Raw genomic sequence first — 25,180 nt, forward strand, 5'->3', positions numbered from 1 at the left:
AACTCACTAATGATGTGGCAAAGAGTCAAGTCAAACTTGACTTTTCCTCTTCCTCTCAAGTCAAGTCAAACTTGACTTAATCTCTCTCATGGTTGATCTAATCCAACCATTTAATTCAAGCCAATTTAATATAATGAATCTAATTCATTTAATTAAATTGTTTCAATGAGTCATAATCTAAATTAGACTCATTGAACACATGAATCAACTTGAGTCCAACTCAATTAGCCCAATTAGGATTACTCTTAATCCAATTTGATTCATCAAATGAATCTAATCCTCTTGGTTCATCATATGAACCTAATCTCCATCTAATTGTCCTTAGTGTGTGACCCTATAGGTTCTTGTAACGTTGGCAATGCCCCTAAACCCATTTAGGAGCATAAGTAATGAGCGGTATCTAGCAACACAACCCAAGTTACAAGAATGTTGAGATCCAACATTACCTTGTGACTACTAATTGTGACTCCTCACAATATATGACAAGTGTCCTTCTATCCTAGACATCTAGATTGATCAATGTGAGGCATAGACCGTATCATTCTATGACCAATCTAAATCTTGATCTCCAAGTAGACTCACTAAATCAAATGAGCTCAATATCTCATATTGACTCATTTGGGCATGGCCATGCACTTCGTGGTCTCACTCTATCAAGAATATCGATGTCGCTCCCGTCATATAGGAGGGATAGATCCCATCTACATCACTCACATCCCTCTGCATAATTCGTTACATACCCAGTAATCGCCTTTATAGTCTACCCAGTTACGGGTGACGTTTGACGAAACCAAAGTACATAACTCCTTATGTAGGAAACCATGGTGACTTCAGGTCTAAGGACTAGTAGTCATACTAATAGCCACATGAGAAAGTATATGACACTCATATAATGATCCATGATACTTTCTCATGGTGGGTCATTCAGTATACATTCTCCAATGCATACCCATGTGTCAACTTGATATCTCTATATCCATGACTTGTGAGATCAAGTCATCGAGTTGACCTACATGCTAGTCTTATTGCATTAACATTGTCCCTGAATGTTAATACTCGACTAGGAATGATTAAGAGTAGTGTCCCCTATATCATCTCACTATCGGTTCAACTAACCGATTGATATAGGTGAGAACCTTCTACTCAAGGACGTTATTATACTTAGTTTATTTGGCACCAATACAAGTATAATAACCAAAACACATGCCTTTATTTATATAAGAATATGATACAATAAGTCCATAATACAATCATCAAATGATTGGCTCTAGGGCTCTAACTAACAAGTGGGAGAGGAATTATTTAAATTCCATGGTCTCCATTACTGGTTTGTAACTGATGCATTCAAATTTGCGCGTTGACTTTGAATGTCTTTCTCCACATCGGATGAGTTTGTTTGCGGATCACTAGATCAAAATTCCTTTATGGATGATTATAGGAAATTACTTAGGTTTGTGTGATCTTCTCCATCTGAAGGTGCACAATCCTATTTAATGGACTCAGTATCAAGTAATGGTATACACTTAGGCGCATTTAATAGTATCCTCCCCATCGGAGTTGTAACACCCACGAAATTATAAGATAAGTATATGGATAGTATTTTCTTTAGAGCATGAAAGTAAGAGGAATAAAAAATAAATAATAGAAATAAGAAGAGGTGAGGTCAAAGTTTGAACCATGAACCTCCCACAAATAATGAAGATAAATTGATGTATGATAACCACTAGGATAATGAATGATATGTGGATAGGAAGGAATGAAAAATTTAGTTAAAGGTGAGGAGAAAATAAAAGAAAATTAAGAAGAGAGCAAGAGAAAACCAAGTGGCTTACCTCCTCTTCCTCTTGGTTAAGAGAAGAAGCAAGCAAAAGGTGAATTGCCTCCCTCTCCTCTCTCCCTTCTCATTTTCGTGGGAATTAAAGAGAAGTTAAAGGGGGGGATGAATGGGGACAAGAATCCTTCCCATGATGAATAAAAAGGATTAGAGGAGAAAAGAGAAAGGGAAATTCTAAATCTTCTTCTTCCTCATCCTCTTTCCCTTCTCCACCGAGAACTAGAGCTCTCCTCCCTCATCTCCAAAAGCCGAGTCTAGGTTTTCTCTCTAAGGGAAAAACAAATACTAGCAAGGAGTCTCAATGTCTACCTCATACAAGAAGAAGAAAAACAAAAAGGGAAACTAGGAAGAGAAACTTCTCCTCCTTCCTCACAAGGGTACCACTTCCTTAAGGATCAACAAGCGAAAACTATGTAAGTTTCCCCTCACCTGTGGTACAATAGCTCATATGGTTTTCATGAAGATAGATTGCTTAAAAACCTAGGGTTGCTTCATGGAAATTTCGGCCAAGACAAAAAAGAGAAGAATCTAAGGAATTTTAAGACCTAACTAGATATGCTCATTATATTTCTTGCGACATGTATCTTATGGTAGGAGGTTAACCTAATGTTTCTATGCTAGAATGTTTAGTTAGAACTTAGATTCATGATCCTAAACTCTTGGCCAAGCATGAACAAAAGAACTAGGTAAGCTTAGGACTCAAACTAAACATGCTCCCTTGTTCTTATTATATGTGCCCTATGATAATGGTGTTGTTAACATTTTTTTCTACTTGTATGTTGATTGGAACTTCATTTTCATGCTCATGAACATTCGGCCATGGTAGAACTAAGGGCCTAGGAGAGCTTTAAACCTAAAACTAAGCATGCCATGATTTCCCTAAGATAAGATATGAAGCTAATATGATATGCCCATGATTGTATGTTGATTTGAACTCTATTTCATGTTTATGAAGATTCGGCCATGTTAAGATTTGAGGCCTAGGAAAGTTTAAAACAAGTCTAAGATGCTCATGACCTTCTTGATGAAATGATATGAAACTAACTTGATGTTCTTATGCTTGTTTGTTGCATAGAAATTTGGTTACATGCTCTATAACTTTCAGCCACACAAGGTTTTAAGACCTAGGATGCTTAGAACTTAAACTAAGTTTGCTCATGTTGTTCCTTGTAATAAATGCCATGAAATTTGTGTAGGGTTTCCATGCTTTTATGTCACATGAAAACTAGTCTATGTCTTACATGTTTCGGCCACCATTAGTTTAAAGGCCTAGGAAACTTAGAACCCAACTTAGATATGCTCATGATGTTTCTTGTAATAAATGCTATGAAATTTGTTTATAGTTTCCATGCTCTTATGCCACTAGAAACCTAGTTTCCATGCTTAACAAGTTTCGGTCACCTTAGATTAAAGGGCTTAGGAAATTTAGAACTTAAACTAAATGTGCTTATGATGTTCCTCATGATATGTGTTATGATATTGGTTTAAGGTTCAACACTTTCACGCTACTTGTAACCTAGAATCATGCTTGCTAGGGTTCGGCCATGATAAGATTGAAAACTTAGAGAACTTAGAACCCAAACTAAACATGCTCAAGTTGTTTCTTATGATATATGATATGACATTAGTTTAGGGTCTACATGTTTGTATGTTGCTTATAACCTAATTTGATGCTTGATGAGTTTCGGCCATGATATAAGTAAAGAACTAGGAAGCTTAGAACCCAAACTAAACATGCTCAAGGTGTTCCTTATGATATGGGATATGATAAAGGTTTAGGGTTCACATGCTTTTATGTTGCTTGCTAACCTAGGCTACAACTACATGTTTCGGCCACTACATGATATTAGGGTTAGAGACCTAATTATGATTTCCCATGTGCCTCACATGCAATGCTTTATGATATGATAAGAATATGTCATGCTGCTATACTCATTTATGTATGCTTATGGCCTATGCATGATGATGTGCTATGTGCCCAAATTTATGATGTGCTATGTGCCCAAATTTATGATATGCAATGTGCCCAAGTTCATGATGTGTTGTGTGCCCAATTATGCATGTGATCATGATGTGTTGTGTGCCCAAATTCATGATGTGCTGTGTGCCCAATTATACATGCTTTATGTTATGCCTAAGAGTTGCTTCCCTATCAGTTGGGACTAGGAGCACTCTTCATGATATGAATATGACATGAATGATAGGTTAAGAATTATGATATGTATGACATGCTACTTTACTTTTAAGGCTTGTACCAAGGGTGGGCTCCATAAGCGCCCCGGGGTCGATGGACTAAGAAACGGGCCTCGTTAGGGATGAGCTCCTTAGTGCCCCTAGGTCGATGGACTATGAAACGGGCCTAGTATGTATGCCTTGTAGGGTTCAAGACTTGCTACCTTGGACCTGCATAGGACGCGCGCATTTATGTATGTGGTACAAGCCGGGGCCCCCTTTATGTTGAGATTATGTTTAAGTATGTATATTATAAGTTTTCAAAAGACATGTTGCATATGTTTTCATGATACATGTTTAGAAATTCACCTTGCATATACCTTATGATTATGCCATGATATTTATGATGATGTTATGATATGTCAGGGTGCATTTGATGATCATGTTATGTTATGCCATGATACCTTACGATTATGTTACGATATGCCATGATATGCTGCATGATATGATGAAATTGTCTCCATGCGTTATGTCTTGTGATTTTGATATGCTATATGGTTTTTATGAGTAGGAAAGGAACTTACTGAGCCATGAGTGCTCACAGCTTACTTTCTTGTACCACAGATAAAGGCAAGGAATGGATGAACTAGGGGAGCAGCAGGAGAGGCTAGAAGGATGTGTGTGGTAGTGGTTTGGCTAAAGGAGAAAGACCTGCTTTTGTTTAATAAGAACTATGCCTAGTTTATGTTACTGCTTTATGACTCCATTACATTTAATTATGTGTTTGGGTATTATGACTTAAAAATCATGTTAAGTATGCTATGTGGTTTTATATGTCCAAGTGATTAGTCATGGTGATTTTAAAGAAAAGAAAAGTTTTTAATTTCTATAAATAAGACTTCCGCTGTAGTAAGTAGGTATGTATGGTAAAGTAACCCCCGTCGCCTTAGCAGGAGGGGCGGGGCATTACAGGTTGGTATCAGAGCCAAGTTAGTCTTTTCACTACACACATGTCAAGCCTCCATCCTGCCGCTCCAAGTAAGAATCTATATGCTTAATTTAATTTTTTTTTTCTTATGATGCTTTAATATTATGCATGTTTACTTATTCTTTTGATTTAGTTTAGGTATGCATGATGGTAGGATAGGAATAGTAATAACCTTATGACAGCCGAATAGGAATAATGATAATTTATTGTTATTTAATGAAGATAAGCATGGCTAGGAGACGTACTACTCGAGCAGACGAGACAGTAACTCCACCAGATCTGACTCAGGTAGTTACCGACCTCCAACGTCAGATCACGGAACAACAACAGCTGATCACGACTTTGATGGGTCAACAAGGAACTCCTACCACCCCGCCAATAAATCAGAATGCAGTGCCCGTCGTGCCAATAGTTGCACCAGTACCACCGGTAGCCCCTGCCCCAGTGGTTCGACAGGAGACCTACTTGATACAGTGGCTGAGGCTGAAGCCGGAGAACTTCTCGGGTACTTGCGAGCCATGGGATGCCCAGGCCTGGTTCAAGACAGTAGAAAGCATAGTGGAACTACTGGACTGGCCCGAATCGGAGAAGATCAAATACGTATCTTTCAGCTTTTCCGGAGACGCGAGAATGTGGTGGGAAAGAGTTAAAGCTAAGAGACAAATTAATCTGATGAATTGGACGAACTTCGAGACAGAGTTTTTCGAAGAGTTCTTCCATATGCAAGTGACGAATCGACATTACGACGAGTTCACCGAGTTTCGGCAAGGTGACTTATCAGTGAAAGAAGCAGTAAAGCGCTTCAACCGTCTAGCACGCCTTTGTCCAGAATTGGCCAGCACAGAAAGAGAAAGGGTCAGACTGATGCTAAAAATGCTCCGACCTGAGATAGCACTGAATGTGGTCGGTGGAATTAATAGGCCGCAGACTACAGAGGAACTGGTCAGCAGTGCCCTAATTACAGAACACTATCAGAAAGCAATGAACGAGAATAAGAATTGTTAGTTAGAGCCCTAGAGCCAATCATTTGATGATTGTATGGACTCATGTATATCATATTCTTGTATATTAATAAAGGCATTTGTTTGGTTATTATACTTATTTGTATTAGTGCCAAATAGACTTAGTATAATAGCGTCCTTGAGTAGAAGGTTCATACCTATATCAATCGATTAGTTGAATCGATAGTGAGATGATATAGGGAACACTACTCTAAATCATTCCTAGTCGAGTATTAACATTCAGGGACAATGTTAATGCAATAAGACTAGCATGTAGGTCAGTTCGATGACTTGATCTCACAAGTCATGGATATAGAGATATCAAGCTGACACATGGGTATACATTGGAGAATGTATACTGAATGACCCGCCATGAGAAAGTATCATGGATCGTTATATGAGTGTCATATACTTTCTCATGTGGCTATTAGTATGACTATTAGTCCTTAGACCTGAAGTCACCATGGATCCCTACATAAGGAGTTATGTACTTTGGTTTCGTCAAACGTCACCCGTAACTGAGTGGACTATAAAGGCGATTACTGGGTATATAACGAATTATGCAGAGAGATGTGAGTGATGTAGATGGGATCTATCCCTCCCATATGACGGGAGCGACATCGCTATTCTTGATAAAGTGAGACCACTAAGTGCATGGCCATGCCCAAATGAGTCAACATTAGATGTTGAGCTCATTTGATTGAGTGAGTCTACTTGGAGTTCAAGATTTAGATTGATCAGAGGATGACACGGTCTATGCCTCATTTTGATCAATCTAGATGTCTAGGATAGAAGGACACTTGTCATATATTGTGAGGAGTCACAATTAGTAGTCACAAGGTGATGTTGGATCTCGACATTTCTTGTAACTTGGGTAGCAATGATGTATTGCTAGATGCCGCTCATTGCTTATGTTTCTAAAGGAGTTTAGAAACATTGCCAACGTTACAAGAACCTATTGGGTCACACACAAAGAACAAGTGGATGGAGATTAGGTTCATATGATGAACCAATTGGATTAGGTTCATATGATGCACCAAAGATTGGATTCGAATTAGACTTATTGAGTTAGACTCAATTAGATTCAATTGTTGAATGAGTCTAATTTAAATTTGATTCATTGAGTCAATTTATATTAATGAATTGTGATTCATTAAATTGAAATTGACTTGAATCAAAGGTTGGATTTAACTCAACAAGGAAGACAATTGGTCAAGTTTGACTTGACCAAGTAGAAGTTGAAACATCAAGTTTGACTTGATGTATTGCCACATCATAAAGATGACTCATCCTTGCCACATCACCTCCACCTCATGAGGTATGCCACCTCATGGGGGTTACACTCTCCCCTTTGGTTTTAATGTGGCCGGCCACATTAATGAGGGGGTTACATTGTGTGTGGCCGGCCACACTAAAGGTGGAATTGGTTTCATTTAGTGTGGATTAATGTGTGGTAATTGTATCATCTTCTTCCTAGTTTTCTTCCTCCTTCTTGCTGCTGTTGCCGTGACTTTCAAGAGAGGAGAAGGTGGTTGAGTGAATTCCAAGAGCAAAGGAAGAGTGAAGGTCACAAAGGAGGGATACTACTACTTGAGTGTATGAGTTTCTTTTGTACTCTCTCTTTTTCTTCCTTTCCAATCCCATCCGAGAGCTCTAGAAAGTGCTAGCACACTTGGGGCTCTCTTCTCCATCATTTGAGTGTGAGAGACACTCCTTGTTCGTGTGGATATCATTAGAGGAGTGTCTACGTTGATACTCTCGAGATCCGGCAACTCCTTGGACGAGCGGGAACGCGAAAGGGCTCGCATCAAAGGTATAAAGTATTTTCTTTTGTAGATCTACTGTAGATCGTTGTTTATAACTCGTACTTGTGTTTTCAAAAATTTTCCTTGCACGGATCCTACGGCTTTGGGTGATTCGGGGTTTCCGCGATGCGAAAAGCGGTTTTCGCGGCCCGAAAAACCCAACAAGAATTAGGCACGAGCAGAAGGACAGAGACCTCAGAGTACCAAAACAGGCTGGAAAGGAACCCCTACCGGGAAAAGGAAGCAATGGGACAATGCTAAAGATGGTCCAGTGAATAAGCAACCGAAGTACCCTCAGTGTACTATTTATGGGAAGCTGCATTCCGGATTATGTCACAAAGGTACAAGAAAATGCTATAATTGAGGACGGGAAGGACATTTGGCCAGAGACTGTCCTACTCAGTTTCAGGCACCACCCCAGCAGAATAACTAGAACAGGAGTGCCCCTTCACAACTACATCAGATGCAAACTGCTATAGAAGGGACTTCGATCAGTCAAGGGAGATTAGAAGCCCCGCCAGCTACGACGAACGCTAGAGTTTTCGCGCTTACCAGAGAAGATGTGGCGAATGCCTCTATTGTCGTCACAGGTCAGCCGCCTATTTCTAGCTAATATGCTAAAGTTTTATTTAATACCGAAGGCAAACCAGTGGTCGAATCTATCGGGAAACCGAGAAACATTTCGTGTCATGGGGTCGAGATTATGTCCGGGCAACTCTCCACCCTGACCATAGCACCCACCCTATTCAACAATATATTAGAGAAGCAAACCAGTGACCAAAGCCTCCAAAGGATTAAACAAGAGATCTTAGAAGGAAAGAATGACGGATTCCGTATCGCGGACAGTGGAATATTATACCTCAGGGATCGATTATGTATTCCCGAGGATCCCGAGTTGCGAGGGAAGATATTAGAAGAAGCTCATTCAACGCCCTATGCAATGCATCTGGGATCCACCAAAATGTACCAGGATTTGAAAAAGAAATTCTGGTGGTCCGGTATGAAAAGAGATGTGGCTCAGTACGTCAATGCCTGCCTGACCTGTCAGAGGATTAAAGTAGAACACCAGAGGCCGGGAGGATTACTGCAGCCTGTCCAAATTCCAGAATGGAAATGGGAAGATATCTCTATGGACTTTATTTCAGGATTACCCAAGACAACAAACGGCTATGACGCTATATGGGTAATCGTGGATAGATTAACCAAATCCGCCCATTTTCTGGCAATTAAGATGACTCCTTCAATTAAGCAACTGGCTTAATTATATGTCAAGGAAATTATTAGACTACATGGGACCCCTAAGACCATCATCTCCGACAGAGATGGTCGCTTTGTTTTGCATTTTTGGGAATGTGTTCAGAAGGCTCTTGGCACAAAGCTATTATTCAGTACTGCCTTCCACCCTCAAACCGACGGACAGACAGAGAGGGTGAACTAAGTGCTAGAAGACATGCTACGGGCTTGCGCCTTAGACTTCAAAGGAAATTGGTGCCGATATTTATGCTTAGCAGAATTCGCTTACAACAATAGCTACCAGGCTACTATTGGGATGGCACCCTACGAGGCTCTGTATGGTAGAAAATGTAGATCCCCTATATGTTGGTATGAAGGCGGTGAAAAGAAAGAGATGGGATTTCAAACGGAGCTTATCGATAACACCACCCGTGTTATACAGAATATCCACCAAAGAATAGAAACTGCTCAGAGTCGACAGAAGAATTATGCGGATAAGCGACGAAGGCCATTGGAATTCAGTGTCGGAGACTCAGTATTCCTTAAGGTAGCTCCTATGAAAGGAGTAATGAGGTTCGGTAAGAAGGGAAAGCTAAGCCCGCGCTATGTGGGACCATACCAGGTTCTGAAAAGAATCGGCAAAGTAGCTTATGAAATAGAGTTACCTCAAGAGATGTCAGCCATTCACAACGTATTCCACGTTTCGATGCTAAAGAAATGTATTCCAAGCACAGACCAAGTGGTTGAACCAAGGACAGTACAAGTGCAAGAGGACCTAACCTACGAGAGCCGACCAATTCAGATATTGGATCGAGATGTCAAAAGACTAAGGAACAAAGAAGTACCCTTAGTAAAGGTCCTGTGGCAAAATCAATAGTATGAGGAAGCCACGTGGGAACGAGAAGATGATATAAAATAAAAGTATCCGGAGCTATTTTAAGTTCGAGGACGAACTTTCTATGAGGTATGGGGTACTGTAACACCCACGAAATTATAAGATAAGTATATGGATAGTATTTTCTTTAGAGCATGAAAGTAAGAGGAATCAAAAAGAAATAATAGAAATAAGAAGAGGTGAGGTCAAAGTTTGAACCCTAAACCTCCTACAAATAATGAAGATAAATTGATGTATGATAACCACTAGGATAATGAATGATATGTGGATAGGAAGGAATGAAAAATTTAGTTAAAGGTGAGGAGAAAATAAAAGAAAATTAAGAAGAGAGCAAGAGAAAACCAAGTGGCTTACCTCCTCTTCCTCTTGGTTAAGAGAAGAAGCAAGCAAAAGGTGAATTGCCTTCCTCTCCTCTCTCCCTTCTCATTTTCATGGGAATTAAAGAGAAGTTAAGGGGGGGGGGGGGGGGGGGAATGGGGACAAGAATCCTTACCATGATGAATAAAAAGGATTAGAGGAGAAAAGAGAAAGGGAAATTCTAAATCTTCTTCATCCTCATCCTCTTTCCCTTCTACATCGAGAACTAGAGCTCTCCTCCCTCATCTCCAAAAGCCGAGTCTAGGTTTTCTCTCTAAGGGAAAAACAAATACTAGCAAGGAGTCTCAAGGTCTACCTCATACAAGAAGAAGAAAAACAAAAAGGGAAACTAGGAAGAGAAACTTCTCCTCCTTCCTCACAAGGGTACCACTTTCTTAAGGATCAACAAGCGAAAACTATGTAAGTTTCCCCTCACCTGTGGTATAATAGCTCATATGGTTTTCATGAAGATAGATTGCTTAAAAACCTAGGGTTGCTTCATGGAAATTTTGGCCAAGACAAAAAAGAGAAGAATCTAAGGAATTTTAAGACCTAACTAGATATGCTCATTATATTTCTTGCGACATGTATCTTATGGTAGGAGGTTAACCTAATGTTTCTATGTTAGAATGTTTAGTTAGAACTTAGATACATGATCCTAAACTCTCGGCCAAGCATGAACAAATGAACTAGGTAAGCTTAGGACTCAAACTAAACATGCTCCCTTGTTCTTATGATATGTGCCCTATGATAATGGTGTTGTTAACATTTTCTCCTACTTGTATGTTGATTGGAACTTCATTTTCATGCTCATGAACATTCGGCCATGGTAGAACTAAGGGCCTAGGAGAGCATTAAACCTAAAACTAAGCATGCCATGATTTCCCAAAGATAAGATATGAAGCTAATATGATATGCCCATGATTGTATGTTGATTTGAAACTCTATTTCATGTTTATGAAGATTCGGCCATGTTAAGATTTGAGGCCTAGGAAAGTTTAAAACACGTCTAAGATACTCATGACCTTCTTGATGAAATGATATGAAACTAACTTGATGTTCTTATGCTTGTTTGTTGCATAGAAATTTAGTTACATGCCCTATAACTTTCGGCCACACAAGGTTTTAAGACCTAGGATGCTTAGAACTTAAACTAAGTTTGCTCATGTTGTTCCTTGTAATAAATGCCATGAAATTTGTGTATGGTTTCCATGCTTTTATGTCACATGAAAACTAGTCTATGTCTTACATGTTTCAGCCACCATTAGTTTAAAGGCCTAGGAAACTTAGAACCCAACTTAGATATGCTCATGATGTTTCTTGTAATAAATGCTATGAAATTTGTTTATGGTTTCCATGCTCTTATGCCACTAGAAACCTAGTTTCCATGCTTAACAAGGTTCGGTCACCTTAGATTAAAGGGCTTAGTGTTAGAGTGTATACTAAAAGCCTAGCTTTTGTAAACATTTATTTGTTAAAGTAAAAGAATCACATTGGTCAATACCTGCATTTATTAAATGGAATTGTTCAATTAATTTATATAGTAGACAACATGGAGTGTGGTGTCACACTCAGAAGATCATGTTGTCGGTTCTCTATAAATTATAAACAGTTGCTCGCGACTAAGATAGAAAGGAACAAACTGTCAGTTTAGTCGTAGTGTAATTAAGTATTAGTTTATCTTGACTAATAAATTACACTAATACACTTTAAGTGTATTGAGTAGGATCATTTAGGTATGTTCTTTTTGTACTGACTTAGTAAAAGAACTAAACCTTAGTTATTATGGAAGTGTGTGCTCTTAATCCTAATATAATAACAAGCACGTATATTTAATATTTATTTCTTTGATTTATCAAAGGGTGAGGTTTAGCTCGATAAATCAATATGTCTGATAAGTTGGGAAATGATATTACTTATAGTGTGTGTTTTTTATTATAGAAGGAATCTGTGTCCTAGTTATCTAGGTTGAGAATGTCCCCAAGAGGAGCTCATAAGGATTGCCATGTTAAACCCTGCAGGTGGACCTAGTCCAACATGACAATAAAGTTGAGTGGTACTACTCTTGGAGCTAGATATTAATTAAGTAAGTTGTCAGTAACTTACTTAATTAGTGGGCATTCGTAATCTTAAACACAGGGAGACTAACACACTCATGATAAGAAGGAGCCCATAATGTAATTTGGGATTGGTGCGGTAGTGCGGTAATAACTCTCTAGTGGAATGAGTTATTATAGATGAACTTGAGTTGTGTGTTCAGGGCGAACACGGGATACTCAAGCTCATCGGAAGGCCAAAACCAATTTCTCATCTAGGTCCCTGTCGTAGCCTCATTATAGCCTCAAGTCCATCCAAATGTAAGGCTCTTCTTGGTGTCCAAGAAGGGGGTCGGACCATTACTTGGTGACCAAGCAATGGCCGGCCACATCCTCTTGAAAGGGGTCGGCCCTATAGCTTGGTGACCAAGCTTGTAGGGGTCGGCCATAATAATTCAAAAAGGGAGGGTTGTTTTGAATTTTTAAAATCTTCTCTTTGTTGAAAACTATAAGTTTTAAAAGAGAGATTTTAATTTTTAAAACTTTCCTTATTTGAATTAGACCACATGTTTAAATAGAGAGTTTAAAAGATTTTAAAAACTTTCCTTTTTTAACCATCCTCATGGATTAAGAAAAAAGGGAAAAGAAGTTTTAAATTTTAAATTTTCTATTACCATGTTAAAAAAGGAAATTTTATAAGAGAGTTTTTAAATTTAAAACATGGTTTTAATTTTTAGAAACTTTCCTTTTTTAACTCCTATTTTTGGAAAGAGAGCTTGTAAATTTTATAAGAGGATTTCTTCTTGTAAAATTTTTTAAAAAATTATTTTCCCTTCCTTTTAATTGTGGCCGGCCACCTTGCTTGGTGCCCAAGCATGGGCCGGCCAATAGGATTAAACCAAATTCAATCCTAAACCAAATAGGATTGATCATAACCATTGATTGGTGATTGATTCAATCAAGAGGAAAGAAAAGGAAAAATAAAAAGGGAAAAGGAAAAACTCTTGGATGATTTTATTTTTTATAAAAGGTTTTTCCTTATTTGCCTTGGGCAATTAATATAAAAGAAGGGGTGAGGGGGCTTCATGAGACAACTCTTATTCTTTTGCTTGGGTGATCTCTTGGTGGTCGGCCCTCTCCCTTCTTCCTCTCCCTTTGCTCTCTTCTCATTAGTGGTGATGGTGGCCAGATTTTAGAAGAAGAAGGAGGAAGCTTTTGGGTGGTGTTCATCTTGGAGGATCGTCGCCCACACGACGTCCAAGGCGAGGCGAGGAATACGGCAGAAGATCTTGAGGTCATTAGCATACAAAGAGAAGGTATAATTAGCAATTGTTTTCTGCATCATGCTAGTTTTACTCTTTGTAAGAATTCTAAATACAAGAGGCAATTAGATCTAGTTTATCGAATTTATTTTTCAATTTTGTGTTTTCTTCTTTTTCGAATTTGTGATTCGATTGTTCCTTTTGGTTAACCTCGAGTTATTTAAGGAAATAAATATTAGCTTTCCTTAAAAGGCATTGCCTAGGCGGTGGTGGTTGCTCCCATATCCAAGAAGGCCATGTGCCTCGCCATGCAGTCTTGGAAGCCAATTTTGGAAATTAATATTTATGGAATTAATAACCTAGGTAGATTTGAATCAATAGTGTTAAGTTCCGCTTGCGATTCAAATCTAAACCATTAAGAACAGATAAGTTAAATTTGGAATCAATGATGTTAAGTTCCATCTGCGATTCCTTATTTAACTTCTAAAGAACACAATAGGTTATTTAAGGAAAGGTTCGATACTTGTACAAAAAATTTTGTACAGTGGAACCGGTACGTTTTCCTAGGTTTAACCAACAATTGGTATCAGAGCTAGGGTTTGCCTCTATGTATTTGGTTTTCAAATAAGTTATGCACATGTCATACATAATTTAGGCAGGATAATAGTAGGATGTGCTAACTTTGTGGTTGCAGGCTCCAACTATTATGGCATATTTTTATTGTGTGTGATTGGACCCTTGGACATGTCAAGGGCATTTAATTGTGTGTGCATGATTGTAAAATTAAATACAGCAGGAGTTGTATTAGTTATTAGGATTTTACATTTTTTGTTCGATCTAGAATACATGTATATTCCATTTATGAAATATAGGATCGATATATGTAAAATTCTATATTTGTCACGGATTGGATTCTTGCGAGGCGTGGTACTTATGGAGCACCAGAGGTGCAGCGGAATAAGAAGCAAGATGGATGCGACGACTTGACCCGATGGCGGTGGCTAAAGAAGGCTGCAGCTAGGGTTGGAGCACACAGAGGACAGTGATGAAAATGCCATAATAGTTGGAAAATAATTTCCATATTTATTGCTTTTATTTACTGTGATGTGTGTGTATGCATGTGATGTATGCTAGGATAGTTTAAAATTCCTCACCTTAAATAACTAAGTGGGAGAGGGATTAGTATATTAATCCCACGGTCTCCATTACTGGTTTGTAAGTGATGCAACAAGCTTGCGTGTTGGATCTGAGTGCCTCCCTCCACAACGGATGAGTTTGTTTGCGGATCACTAGATCAAACTTCCTTAATGGATGGTTATAGGAAGTTATTTAGAATGTGTGTGATCTTCTCCAACTGAAGGGGCACAATTCTATTTAATGGACTTAGTATCAAGTAATGGTATACACTTAGACACATTTAATAGTATCCTCCCCAACGGAGTCACTGCTATCACTTGTGTGACCAAAGGGAAACCAACTATTAATTTGTCATAAAACTAGGGTGACAAGATAATAAAATTAATGGGTGGTTAAAACCCCTCTTACAAATGATTGATTTTGTATATGTCCACACTAACGTGGCATACAAAATTAACGGTGTTTGAGATAATTTTATTTGTCATACAGTTAGGTTGACAAGATAGTTAATGGGTAATACCCTCCTCTTACAAATGATGATTTTGTATACGTCCACACTAACGTGGCATGCAAAATTCACGGTGTTTTGAGGTGTTGGTAAATTTAAATAGTATTGTTAGAGGAATCAATATTATTTTAAATTTAGAGTCTTGACCAAATATTTGATCAAAGACAGACCAACTATTAATTTTATTTGTCATAGGTTGATGAGATAATAAAATTAATGGATGAAATCTCCTTTTAGAATTTGTATACGTCCACACTAACGTGGCATACAAAATTCACGGGGATTTTGAGATGCTGGTTTTGATCAAATATTTTTGTGATTCTTAGGATTTCAAATGTTAGTCAATCCCCTAGTTATTATACTATAGAATAGACTTAGTAGTCTCAATTGTAATGATTGGAAAACTAGGACATTAAGGTAAACTGTCCTCTCAGAACTGAGAATAATAACGGTGTATTTTATTAGTTGTTGAAACATTTTTAGTGGTATTATCTACCGATACCTGGTGTGTAGATATAGGAACCACTGATTATGTCTGCAATTCATTGCAAGGGTTCCAAAAAAAAAATCCGACAACTATATAAATCACCATCCACATGGGCATTGCTGTAAAAGTAGCAGCTGTTGCAGTGGGAGATGTTTATCCTTTGATAGGAATAAAACATGGATTTTAAGAAATTGCTTTTAAGTACCAAGTTTAGAAAGAAATTTATTTCAGTTTCTAAACTATTTAAAAAATAAATATTATGTCTATTTTGATAACAAAGTTGTTATCGAGAAAATAGGAAAGATATCTATTCTGGTACGTTGGATGGTAATTTATAATCCAATAACTCCAACGATGCAATAAATGGAAATTAATAACACATTTTCTAACTTTAAGAGAAAGTAACCTTCGGAAATGAACCAATCATATTTTTGGCATCCAAGGCTAGGTTATATTAACTTGAATAGGATTCAAAGGATAATAACCAATGAACTCTTGGGTTCATTGGTAGTGGAAATCTTTCCAACCTGCGAGTCTTATTTGGAAGGAAAAATAACCAAGAAGCTTTTAAGTCTAAGGGATATGGAGCCAAAGATATAATGGAATTGGTTCATTCTGATTTGTGTGGTCCTATGACTATCCAGACAAGAGGTAGTTTTAAATAGTTTGTCTATTTTATAGACAACTATTCGAGACACAGATAGATTTACTTGATACACCGCAAGTCTAAGTGCTTTGATTAGTTCAAAGAGTACGAGGCTGATGCGGAGAAATGTCAAAGTAAAAATATCGAGACACTACGGTGAGATCGTAGTAGCAAATACCTCTTGGGAGAATTTAGGAGTCACTTATCAGAAGTAGGGATTCAATCCCAACTAACTGCACTTGGTACATCCCAGCAGAATGGTGTAGTAGAAAGAAGGTATAAGGCTCTTATGGAATAATTAGAATGATGATGAGTTATTTAGAAAATTACCAAATTCGTTTTAAGGATATACTCTGAAAATGAAAGTGAACATAGTACCTTTTAAGTCAGAACTCTCTACTCATATAGAATTGCAAAATAGGTGTAAGCCTATTTTGAAGCATATTCAGATTTGGGTAGTTCAGCACATATGTTGAAGAGAGACAATGATAAGTTGGGCAGGAGTTCACTTGTTTGTGGGTTATCCTAGATAAACAAAAGTAGATTTATAGTCTTTAAAATCAGAAGGTCATTGTTAGCATCAATGACTGATTTTTAGAAGAGGACTATATAATGAACCACAAGCCCATAAGTTCTTAAGAAAGTAACAAAGGACATGTCTAATCTAGTACCAACTGTACAAGATGAAATATCACAAGAAACTGCAACACGTATCATAAACGATACACAATTATAGACAGTGCCTCATCGTAGTGGGAGGGTTGTTATGCAACCTAAAAGAGTCATGTTTTGGGAGAGCCTTTGGACTTTATCCCTGGTCAACATGAACTCAATCCCCAGACATATGACGAAGTACTCCAAGATTAAGATGCAGCATCTTGGCAAAGAGCGATGAATATAGAAATAGAATTTAGTATTCTAATAAAATCTGGGAGCTTATAAAATCACCAAATAGTGTAAAAACCATTGGGTGAAAATAAGTCTACAATAGAAAAAGTGATAGATGGGAAAGTGGAAACTTTCAAAGCAAGGCTTGTTGAAAAAGGAAAACCTTTTATCGGTAGCCATGCTTAAATCTATCCGGATTCTTTTATCTATTGCTGCTCATATAGACTATGAGATTAGGCAAATGGATGTCAAGACAGCTTTTCTTTATGGAAGTCTTGAAGAATACATCCATATAAAGCAACCAGAGAGGTTCATTGCAAAGGGCAAAGTGCATCTAGTATGTAAGCTCAATCAGTCTATAGACTGAAGTAAAGCTTCAAAGTCTTGGTTTATCCGATTTAATGAAATAATCCAATCTTATGGATTTAGTTACCGGATAAGTCTTGTGTATACAAGAAGTGTAATGGAAACGTGGTGGTATTTCTTGTACTATACGTAGATGATATTTTGTTAATTGGTAACAATGTCAAGGTATTATCGGACGTAAGGGTATGGTTGTCCAAACAATTTGATATGAAGGACTTAGGAGATTGTGCACACATTCTTGGGATCAAAGTTATAAGGGATCGCAAGAAAAGAATGTTGTGTCTATCCCAAGCTTCATATAAAGATATAGTCCTTGCTCGTTTTAGCATGCAGAACTCCAAGAAAGGTTTCTTACCTTTTAGGTATGGATTAGCCTTATCTAAAGAGATGTCTCCGAAGACATCAAAGGAGATTGAGGACATGAAGACAGTTCCTTATGCTTCAGCTGTAGGAAGTCTTATGTATGCAATGCTGTGTACGAGACCTAATATCTGTTTTGCCGTGGGCATGGTTAGCAGATATCAGAGTAACCCTGGACAAGGGCATTGGACTGCGGTAAAGTATATATTAAAGTACCTAAGAAGGACTAGAGATTATATGATAGTTTACCAAGCAGACGATTTTCTCCCTATGGGTTACATGGATTCGGACTTCCAATTAGATAGGGACAATAGTAAGTCAACATCAGGCTATGTGTTTACTCTAGGAGGTGGAGCCATTGCATGGAGGAGTGTTAAGCAGAAATGCGTCTCGGACTCAACCATGGAAGCTGAATATGTTGCAGCCTCTGAGGCAGCAAAAGAAGTCGTATGGCTCAGGAATTTTCTAATGGACTTAGATGTGATTCCTGGTTTGCCCAAGATCATCACAATCTATTGTGATAATAGCGGTGCAGTTTCAAACTCGAAGGAACCACGAGCCCATAAAGCAAGTAAACATATAAAGCGCAAGTACCACCTGATACGAGACATCGTCAAGCGAGGAGAAGTTATCGTCGCCAAGATTGCATCAGAAGATAACCTGGCAGATCCTTTCACAAAGGCCCTTCTAGCGAAAGCTTTTGATCGACATGTGGAGGGGATGGGAATCAGATGTAAGGCAACAGATATGGTAGCTTAGACTTTTAGTATAAGTGGGAGATTGTTAGAGTATATACTAAAAGCCTAGCTTTTGTAAACATTTATTTGTTAAAGTAAAAGAATCACATTGGTCAATATCTGCATTTATTAAATGGAATTGTTCAATTAATTTATATAGTAGACAACATGGAGTGTGGTGTCACACTCAGAAGATCATGTTGTCGGTTCTCTATAAATTATAAACAGTTGCTCGCGACTAAGATAGAAAGGAACAAACTATCAGTATAGTCGTAGTGTAATTAAGTATTAGTTTATCTTGACTAATAAATTACACTAATACACTTTAAGTGTATTGAGTAGGATCATTTAGGTATGTTCTTTTTGTACTGACTTAGTAAAAGAACTAAACCTTAGTTATTATGGAAGTGTGTGCTCTTAATCCTAATATAATAACAAGCACATATATTTAATATTTATTTCTTTGATTTATCAAAGGGTGAGGTTTAGCTCGATAAATCAATATGCCTGATAAGTTGGGAAATGATATTACTTATAGTGTGTGTTTTTGATTATAGAAGGAATCTGTGTCCTAGTTATCTAGGTTGAGAATGTCCCCAAGAGGAGCTCATAAGGATTGCCATGTTAAACCCTGCAGGTGGACCTAGTCCAACTTGACAATAAAGTTGAGTGGTACTACTCTTGGAGCTAGATATTAATTAAGTGAGTTGTCAGTAACTTACTTAATTAGTGGACATTCGTAATCTTAAACACAGGGAGACTAACACACTCATGATAAGAAGGAGCCCATAATGTAATTTGGGATTGGTGCGGTAGTGCGGTAATAACTCTCTAGTGGAATGAGTTATTATCGATGAACTTGAGTTGTGTGTTCAGGGCGAACACGGGATACTCAAGCTCATCGGAAGGCCAAAACCAATTTCTCATCTAGGTCCCTGTCGTAGCCTCATTATAGTCTCAAGTCCATCTAAATGTAAGGCTCTTCTTGGTGTCCAAGAAGGGGGTCGGACCATTGCTTGGTGACCAAGCAATGGCCGGCCACATCCTCTTGAAAGGGGTCGGCCCTATAGCTTGGTGACCAAGCTTGTAGGGGTCAGCCCTATAGCTTGGTGACCAAGCTTGTAGGGGTCGGCCATAATAATTCAAAAAGGGAGGGTTGTTTTGAATTTTTAAAATCTTCTCTTTGTTGAAAACTATAAGTTTTAAAAGAGAGATTTTAATTTTTAAAACTTTCCTTATTTGAATTAGGCCACATGTTTAAATAGAGAGTTTAAAAGATTTTAAAAACTTTCCTTTTTTTAACCATCCTCATGGTTTAAGAAAAAAGGGAAAAGAAGTTTTAAAATTTAAATTTTCTATTACCATGTTAAAAAAGGAAATTTTATAAGAGAGTTTTTAAATTTAAAACATGGTTTTAATTTTTAGAAACTTTCCTTTTTTAACTCCTACTTTAGGAAAGAGAGCTTGTAAATTTTATACGAGGATTTCTTCTTGTAAAATTTTTTAAAAAATTATTTTCCCTTCCTTTTAATTGTGGCCGGCCACCTTGCTTGGTGCCCAAGCATGGGCTGGCCAATAGGATTAAACCAAATTCAATCCTAAACTAAATAGGATTGATCATAACCATTGATTGGTGATTGATTCAATCAAGAGGAAAGAAAAGAAAAAATAAAAAGGAAAAAGGAAAAACTCTTGGATGATTTTATTTTTTATAAAAGGTTTTTCCTTATTTGCCTTGGGCAATTAATATAAAAGAAGGGGTGAGGGGGCTTCATGAGACAACTCTTATTCTTTTGCTTGGGTGATCTCTTGGTGGCCGTCCCTCTCCCTTCTTCCTCTCCCTTTGCTCTCTTCTCATTGGTGGTGATGGTGGCCGGATTTTAGAAGAAGAAGGAGGAAGCTTTTGGGTGGTATTCATCTTGGAGGATCGCCGCCCACACGACGTCCAAGGCGAGGCGAGGAATACGGCAGAAGATCTCGAGGTCATTAGCATACAAAGAGAAGGTATAATTAGCAATTGTTTTCTGCATCATGCTAGTTTTACTCTTTGTAAGAATTCTAAATACAAGAGGCAATTAGATCTAGTTTATCGAATTTATTTTTCGATTTTGTGTTTTCTTCTTTTTCGAATTTGTGATTCGATTGTTCCTTTTGGTTAACCTAGAGTTATTTAAGGAAATAAATATTAGCTTTCCTTAAAAGGCTTTGCCTAGGCGGTGGTGGTTGCTCCCATATCCAAGAAGGCCATGTGCCTCGCCATGCAGTCCTGGAAGCCAATTTTAGAAATTAATATTTATGGAATTAATAACCTAGGCAGATTTGAATCAATAGTGTTAAGTTCCGTTTGCGATTCAAATCTAAACTATTAAGAACAGATAAGTTAAATTTGGAATCAATGATGTTAAGTTCCGTCTGCGATTCCTTATTTAACTTCTAAAGAACATAATAGGTTATTTAAGGAAAGGTTCGATACTTGTACAAAAAATTTTATACAGTGGAACCGGTACGTTTTCCTAGGTTTAACCAACACTTAGGAAGTTTGGAACTTAAACTAAATGTGCTTATGATGTTCCTCATGATATGTGTTATGATATTGGTTTAAGGTTCAACACTTTCACGCTACTTGTAACCTAGAATCATGCTTGCTAGGGTTCGGCCATGATAAGATTGAAAGCTTAGAGAACTTAGAACCCAAACTAAACATGCTCAAGTTGTTTCTTATGATATATGATATGACATTAGTTTAGGGTCTACATGTTTGTATGTTTCTTATAACCTAATTTGATGCTTGATGAGTTTCGGCCATGATATAAGTAAAGAACTAGGAAGCTTAGAACCCAAACTAAACATGCTCAAGGTGTTCCTTATGATATAGGATATGATAAAGGTTTAGGGTTCACATGCTTTTATGTTGCTTGCTAACCTAGGCTACAACTACATGTTTCGGCCACTACATGCTATTAGGGTTAGAGACCTAATTATGATTTCCCATGTGCCTCACATGCAATGCTTTATGATATGATAAGAATATGTCATGCTGCTATACTCATTTATGTATGCTTATGACCTATGCATGATGATGTGCTATGTGCCCAAATTTATGATGTGCTATGTGCCCAAATTTATGATATGCTATGTGCCCAAGTTCATGATGTGCTGTGTGCCCAATTATGCATGTGATCATGATGTGCTGTGTGTCCAAATTCATGATGTGCTGTGTGCCCAATTATACATGCTTTATGTTATGCCTAAGAGTAGCTTCCCTATCAGTTGGGACTAGGAGCACTCTTCATGATATGAATATAACATGAATGATAGGTTAAGAATTATGATATGTATGACATGCTACTTTACTTTTAAGGCTTGTACCAAGGGTGGGCTCCATAAGCGCCCCGGGGTCGATGGACTAAGAAACGGGCCTCGTTAGGGATGGGCTCCTAAGTGCCCCTAGGTCGATGGACTAAGAAACGGGCCTAGTATGTATGCCTTGTAGGGTTCAAGACTTGCTACCTTGGACCTACATAGGATATGCGCATTTATGTATGTGGTACAAGCCGGGGCCCCCCTTATGTTGAGATTATGTTTAAGTATGTATATTATAAGTTTTCAAAAGACATGTTGCATATGTTTTCATGATACATGTTTAGAAATTCACCTTGCATATACCTTATGATTATGCCATGATATTTATGATGATGTTATGATATGTCAGGGTGCATTTGATGATCATGTTATGTTATGCCATGATACCTTACGATTATGTACGATATGCCATGATATGCTGCATGATATGATGAAATTGTCTCCATGCGTTATGTCTTGTGATTTTGATATGCTATACGGTTTTTGTGAGTAGAAAAGTAACTTAGTGAGCCATGAGTACTCACAGCTTACTTTCTTGTACCACAGATAAAGGCAAGGAATGGATGAACTAGGGGAGCAGCAGGAGAGGCTAGAAGGATGTGTGTGGTAGTGGCTTGGCTAAAGGAGAAAGACCTACTTTTGTTTAATAAGAACTATGCCTAGTTTATGTTACTGCTTTATGACTCCATGACATTTAATTATGTGTTTGGGTATTATGACTTAAAAATCATGTTAAGTATGCTATGTGGTTTTATATGTCCAGGTGATTAGTCATGGTGATTTTAAAGAAAAGAAAAGTTTTTAATTTCTATAAATAAGATTTCCGCTGTAGTAAGTAGGTATGTATGGTAAAGTAACCCCCGTCGCCTTAGCAGGAGGGGCGGGGCGTTACAGGAGTCACTGCTATTATTTGTGTGATCGAAGAAAAACCAACTATTAATTTTATTTGTCATAAAGTTAGGTTGACAAGATAATAAAATTAATGGGTAAAACCCCCTCTAACAAATGTTTGAATTTGTATACGTCCACACTATCGTGGCATACAAAATTCACGGTATTTTGAGGTGTTGGTGAATTTAAATGATATTGTTTGAGGAATCAATATTATTTTAAATTCTAAAATTTTGACCAAATATTTTTTGATTCTTAGGATTTCAAATAGCTTTCAATCCTCTTGCTATTATACTGAAAGTAAACAAACTTACAAGTTCCAATTACATTGATTGGAAACAAAACTTGGATATTATCTTAACTTCTGAGGAATACAAATTTCTACTTCTTGAGGTCTGTCATAGCGTGCCTGATAATAATTCTAGTGAAGAGGAGATAGAGAGACATAGGAAATGGGTTAAGGCAGATGAGATAGTGTGGTATTACATTTTAGCTTCTATGTCAAATGTGCTGCAACATCAGCATCAGGTCTTACCCACTGCCTGTGACATGATGCTCAATCTCAACGAACTCTTCGAACACCAGAATCGGGCTGCCAGGCAGGAGGTCATGAGAAACTTAATGACGACCACCATGACAAAGGGGACACCCGTAAGGGATCATATCCTCAAGATGATGGATCATTTGACGAACTGTCCTCGCAGAAATGAGAATAATAAAGGTGTATCATATTCATTAGTTGTTGAAACATGTTTAGCGATGTTATCTACCAGTACTTGGTGTGTAGATACGGGAGTCATTGATCATGTCTGCAATTCATTGCAGGGGTTCCAGGAAACCCGGCGACTATATGAAGGGGAATCACCGTCTAAATGGGCAACACTACGAAAGTGGTGGTTGTTGCAGTGGGAGATGTTTATCTTTTGATAGAAATAAAACATTGATTTTGAGAAATTGTCTTTACGTACCATGTTTTAGAAAGAACTTGATTTTAGTTTCTAAACTATTTAAGGATGGATACTCTGTTTCTTTTGTTGACAAAGTGGTTGTCAAGAGAAATAGGGTGGTTATCTGTTCTAGTACGTTGGTTGACAATTTGTATACTATAAATCTAATAACTTCGACGATACAACAAGAGGAAATTTAAAAGAGGGAGATTTTAATTATTGTTAAAATCTTTCCTTTTTAGAATTATCAAATTCGTTTTGAGGATATGCTCTGGAAATGGCAATGTACATTCTGAACTTGGTACCTTCTAAGTCAGTACCCTCTACTCCCATAGAATTATGAAATGGGCGTAAGCCTAATGTGAAACATATTCAGATTTAGGGTAGTCCAGCACATGTGCTGAAGGGAGACGCTGATAAGTTGGAATCACGTACAAAAGTTCGCTTGTTTGTGGGCTATCCTAATGGAACAAATGGTGGTTTATTTTATAGTCCTAAAGATCATAAGGTCATTGTTAGCACCAATGCCCGATTTTTAGAAGAGGACTATGTAATGAACCACAAGTCCATGAGTAAAATTGTTCTTGAGGAAATAAGAGAAGACACGTCTACTTTAGTACCAACGGTACAAGATGAGATACCACAAGAAACTGCAACACGTGTTACAAATGATGCACAATTACAAGTAGTGCCTCGTCGTAGTGGGAGGGTTGTTAGGCAACCTGATAGATTCATGTTTTTGGGAGAATCTTCGGACTTGATCCCTAGTGAACATGAACCTGATCCTTGGACATATGATGAAGCACTCCAAGATAAAGATGCAGCATCTTGGCAAAGTGCAATGAACTCTGAAATAGAATCTATGTACTCTAATCAGGTCTGGAAGCTTGTAAAACTACCAAATGGTGTAAATTCCATTAGATGTAAATAGGTCTACAAAAGAAAAAGAGGGACAGACGGGAAGGTGGAAACCTTCAAAGCAAGGCTTGTTGCAAAAGGGTATACTCAGAAAGAGGGAATCGGTTATAAGGAAACCTTTTCGCCGATAGCCATGTTTAAGTCTATATGGATTCTTTTATCTATTGCCACTCATATAGATTATGAGATTTGGCAAATGGATGTCAAGACATCTTTCCTTAATAGAAGTCTTGAAGAAAATATTCATATGAAACAACCAGAGGGATTCATTGCGAAGGGTAAAGAGCATCTTGTATGTAAGCTCAATCGGTCTATCTATGGACTGAAGCAAGCTTCGAGATCTTAGAAC

Source organism: Zingiber officinale, chromosome 7A (assembly GCF_018446385.1).
Source record: "Zingiber officinale cultivar Zhangliang chromosome 7A, Zo_v1.1, whole genome shotgun sequence".
Classification (NCBI taxonomy): Eukaryota; Viridiplantae; Streptophyta; class Magnoliopsida; order Zingiberales; family Zingiberaceae; genus Zingiber; species Zingiber officinale.